We start from the raw sequence: 5,717 nt of genomic DNA, 5'->3' as shown, positions 1-5,717 counted from the left end.
ATAAGATTGGTTGCATCACAGAACTCCAGCAGTCTGGTTCCCTCCTCGTTGCGGGAACCGAAGCCATAGCCTCCATGTATGCCATGGAAGCCCCCAGCACGACGTCCGACATGACCGTTGAAGTCTCCAGCCACAAAGAGAAGGTCCCTGTCACTCGTCGACGAGGTAGTTTGCAAGAGGGTGTCATAGAATTGGTCTTTCAGACCATCTGGTAGCCCAGGTTGAGGTGCATAGGCTGAGATGACAGTAGCTAATCTATGATGAAGCACTAGTCTGATCTTAAGTACTCTGTCACTTACTCTAACGACCTCGATTACCTTATCCACCCATTTCTCCGCTAGAAGTATTCCTACGCCCCCGACCCCGTCAGTGTTCCCTGCCCAGAAAATCTTGTACCTGTGTTCTTTGCCTGTGAGGAACCTTGCAGAACCTCCTCTCCATCTTACTTCCTGGATGCAGCACATATCTACGCATCTCCGTTCAAGCATCTCAACAATTTCACCAGATCTACCTTTCAGCGTGCCGACGTTGAGAGTGCCAATCCTAACAGTATATATATATATATAATATTATTAGGGACAAAATCCAAAATTACAGGTAAAAAACTCAATTAAAATCAATTTATAAAAAATTAAAATTAAATTGAACCTTATAGATAAAGTATATATAAAATATATATAGTTTTAGGGAAAATAACCAATTTTCAAGAACTCATCGATGAAAATCCACTATCACATATAGAAAAATTAATAATTAAAAGCACAATAAATGAGTATAATATAAAGTAAAGTAAATATCATAAGATAAATATAATAAAAAGATTACACGTGTTTCATAACCAATTTTCAAATAGAAAAGAAATTTAAATCGATTAAAATCAATTGAAATTATCGAAAATAAGTTCTATTCAAAAATATAGCTACTCGTCAGATCGTAAGTAGAACAATAATTAGATATATATCTCAACCAACAATAAGTACCAAATGAATTAATATGAAATACTTATTATATAAAGATAGAAAAATTATTTAAAAAATATCATAATATCAAAATAATAACCATTCAATAATCATCCCTTCATCCATAATAATAACATGTATATTAAATACAAAAACATCTTACCTAAATTATCATTGTTTTAAATTATCATTGTTTTAAATACAAGTTGAACGAAGTTTAAGTTTAAAATAATAATGAAGATAAAATTAGTACATATTTAACCGGTGTAATAGTTAAAGCTAGACTATTTAAAGCTAAAGACGTTTATTTAATTATGATTAAAGATCAATTGAATAATAGAAAAATACAAGATTATTTATTTCTACAAACGTAATAATAAAAAATATGAATCAAAAAATTATGAATGGAAAAAATTATGGATGAAAAAATTAGGAAAGAAAAAATTATTAAGAATAAAAGGTTAAACTTTATATATATATACAAAGTTTTGATTTAAAAAAAACTTTAACGATATTATAAACTATAAAGATTAATAATTAATCAAATAATATTAATCAAAAATAATCGAAAATATATCAACACTATTCCAATCGAAGTTCTAATATTATGTTGAAATGAAACTATAACTTCTAAATAATATAGTGTTAAATAAGTTATCTATTAAAATAATCTATAAAGAACCAAATGAATAGTATAAAAACAAGAATACATATTATTTTCAAATAGTAGAAAATCTTTAGCAAAGTGAAAACAGTACTTATCCAAATTTTTCCGTAATTCAAACTGAATTTAAATAGTCTAGCTTTAACTATTACACCGGTTAAATGTGTACTAATTTTATCTTCATTATTATTTTAAACTTAAACTTCGTTCAACTTGTATTTAAAACAATGATAATTTAAAACAATGATAATTTAGGTAAGATGTTTTTGTATTTAATATACATGTTATTATTATGGATGAAGGAATGATTATTGAATGGTTATTATTTTGATATTATGATATTTTTTAAATAATTTTTATATAATAAGTATTTCATATTAATTCATTTGGTACTTATTGTTGGTTGAGATATATATCTAATTATTGTTCTACTTACGATCTGACGAGTAGCTATATTTTTAAATTTCAATTGATTTTAATCGATTTAAATTTCTTTTCTATTTGAAAATTGGTTATGAAACACGTGTAATCTTTTTATTATATTTATCTTATATTTACTTTACTTTATATTATACTCATTTATTGTGCTTTTAATTATTAATTTTTCTATATGTGATAGTGGATTTTCATCGATGAGTTCTTGAAAATTGGTTATTTTCCCTAAAACTATATATATATATATATATATATATATATATATATATAGATGAATATGGTACTTAAGTTGAGGCACCAGAATTTAGTATGGTATTATCCATACAATTTCAAAGTAAGGTGATTAAAATCAAAATAAGCAATATCCTTGTTGCTTATTTTGATTATATATATGTATATATGTGTGTGCGCGTGTGTGTGTGTCTTTGTGACTGTTTGTCCCCCACCACCAACGTTTGACAACCGACGTTGGTGTTTTTTATGTCCCCGTAACGTAACGGTTCGGCAAAAGAGACAGATAGAATAAGTACTAGGCTTACAAAGAATAAGTCATGGGGTCGATTTCTTCAATTAAAAATCCTTTTAAGGCGGTGCTCCAGCATGGCCGCAGCTAAATGACCGAAACAAGTAGCAGAAAACGTGTATATTTAAAAATTATTTTCGTGCATAAAAATGGTCGTTGCTTTCTGTTTTTAACGAAAAGGGCAGTCGGAACACATCAATTTTTAACTTGAAAAATCAAGAAGGAAATTAATTTCGCGTTAGAAGTTTTCAGTAACGCACTGCTTTCTTTTAATCCGGGTTATTTTTAGTATATCTGTGTGTGTGCATTTGGTAGTCTTTCCTGTTGTAAACAACAGACGAGGGTTCCGCAATTTCTTGTTAAACTACCTCCACAGATGATCTGTTTGTAGTGATCAAATGTATGTGTTATACAGAAGCTCACTCCCTCCATCAAATCAACATTGCCTGTACAGGTGCATGGTGTGCCACACGTCACATGTCGAAGTGATCGCAGTCTTTTGCTCCAAAACACACCGCATATAAGATTCCAATAGTATTTAAAATTGTTCATTCCAAGTATAGAGTTTGTACACAGTGTTATTGAATCGAGAGTTTATTTAAAGTCAATAACACTGTGCAAAGGGACCTCGGAAGATTCACAAGATCCGAGTTTTTCCCTTGTAACTTTTAGGAAAATAGTTTTTTTTTTTCAATGAAATTTTTATATAAATACCTTTCAAACGGCATACATTACGATTATAAAGAAATTTGTGGGTAAAATCTTTTCCAAGGGGGCGGAGAGAGGACTTCGGAAAATTCACAAGATCCGAGTTTTTCCTCGTTTTCTTCCGAAATCACATTCAACTTTAAACAGATAACCTAACGTAGTACTACTACACTACGTAGTGTTAATTTCTACCCACTTTCAATAATTTTTAATGTTTTGGTTTCAATTTTGTTTCATTTTATCTCCAATTATTTTTACGGTTTTTTAACCCTTCCGTCGTTATTACTTTCTCTCTCTCTTTATCTATCTATCTATCTATCTATCTATCTATCTATCTATCTATCTATCTATCTATCTATCTATCTATCTATCTATCTATATATATATATATATATATATATATAGAGAGAGAGAGAGAGAGAGAGAGAGAGAAAGGGATACATTTATATATATATATATATATATATATATATATATATATATATATATATATATATATATATATATATATATACATACATATATATATATATATACATATATATATATATATATATATTATATACATACATCTATATACATACATATATATACACATATATATATATATATACACACATAAATACACACATCTTTACACACACACATGCAGACACGTTAAAATTTTACAAGTGCACCTTTACCTTAACTAGGAATCCGAAGAAATCTTTCTAAAAAATGTACTTTTGAAGGTGAGGTGCGAAACTGCATCAGCCCCTTTTCTTTACACATATTTTGCGATGTCATTTTGCAGAAATACGTTTCTAGAGTGTGGATTACACTAGATTGAAGAATCAAAGAAGTTTGAAAAGAATAATAAACTAGGGAAAAACTCGGATCTTAATTTTCCTAAGTCCTCTCTCCGCCTCCTTGGAAAAGATTTTTACCCACAAATTTCTTTATAATCGTAATGTGTGCCGTTTGAAGGGTATTTCTATAAAATTTCATTGAAAAAACCCCATTTTCCTAAAAGTTATGAGGGAAAAACTCGGATCTTGTGAATTTTCCGAGGTCCTCTCCCCACCCTCTTGTTGCTTTGCGCGCATTTTTTTTTCCATATTCGTTTCCTATACGTTTTTTTTACACCCGTTGCACCACTTTTTTCTGATTTTCCTTTCCGGGTCAAGTTGTAAACATTAACCCTAACTTGGGATTCGAAAAAAAAAAAATAGTTAAGTATAATAGAGTACAAATTATAAAAGTTTACAAGCGAGAAGTGTATGTTTTGCAAACAACTTGTACATGCAAGTGCTACCAATCGAGAACTCCGCATACCAGAAGCCAGCAAGTGTTTGGGGTCATCAGGAGAGAATGCGCGCCGTTTCGGGGCCTACCTTTCGACGGCATCAATGCTCACCGGCTCCCTTCCCCCCTCACTAATATGAGGCCCCGCTTGCTAGAGTACAAATTATAATAGTTTCCAAGCGAGAAATTAGCATTATAAAACATTTATAAATACGAAGATGATTTGAGGCTTTTGACGGAAAAGAAAGGGAAATTTAGTGACTTATAAGTCAATATTTACGTCTTTAACATATGTTTACACATTTTGATTATCTATTCGCATGTAATTGACGATAAATTTATACCGTTTCTGGTAAGCGGCCGCGTGGCCTAATGGATAAGGCGTCTGACTTCGAATCAGAAGATTGCGAGTTCGAGTCTCGTCGTGGTCGAATACTCTTTTAACTTTTTAAGTGTGATATTGTTAATTATGTAAAATAAATTTAAATGTATGTATTATATGCTTTTGATAATTAAGATTTCAGATGTATATTCAACGTTTTGGAAGCGATTTATGTAAATCGAATTTTCTTCGTTCTCAAAACGACTGCATGTATTGTCTCTTATATTTAGTTTTAATGTATATTTTCCATTAATAATAGTTTTTTGTATTAATCTTCTTGAAATTCAGACTTTAGTATTTTTAATTATACCTAATATACCTGTTTTTTAAATTATACCTAATACACTGTTTTGAAACAGTTGAGGTATCGCTTACGTGGCTCATAACTTCGAGAAATACATGAACATGACGCAATACCAACCTTATTTTCTACTTATATTTCTCAAGTAAGAATTTTAAAATATTCGAGAACGGTGAACAAATAACGAAAAATATTTTACGGTTTAAAACCTCAAATTCAAGGTTGAGATTTGATGTCCTTACACTTATTCTTCTCAAACTGTTTGGGTTCTTGGAATTAAAGTTATAATTAAAACTATTAGGAAACGATAGAAAATTACATGACACGATGCAAATCTAACTGAATATTGTTTACAAAATATTAAAATTATCAAACAGTGTTCCAATATAGAAGGCGGGGACATTGAAGTACGAAACTACAGATCCTAAACAGCTGCTATCTTTTCATTCATCTCTGTCTCC

General features: G+C 30.2%; 1 non-coding gene across 1 annotated transcript; it reads left to right on the top strand.

The window, feature by feature from the left end:
• The first annotated feature begins 4,931 nt into the window (after positions 1-4,931).
• Positions 4,932-5,004, top strand: Trnar-ucg (transfer RNA arginine (anticodon UCG)). Its single transcript has one exon. It is a non-coding gene; the product is annotated as a tRNA-Arg (tRNA).
• The last annotated feature ends 713 nt before the right edge of the window (positions 5,005-5,717 follow it).

The sequence above is a fragment of the Octopus bimaculoides genome, chromosome 1, assembly GCF_046866305.1.
Source record: "Octopus bimaculoides isolate indiv1 chromosome 1, ASM4686630v1, whole genome shotgun sequence".
NCBI classification, from domain to species: Eukaryota; Metazoa; Mollusca; class Cephalopoda; order Octopoda; family Octopodidae; genus Octopus; species Octopus bimaculoides.
The sequence above is the reverse complement of the archived record's forward strand: the minus strand, read 5'-3'. Positions and strand labels throughout refer to the sequence as shown.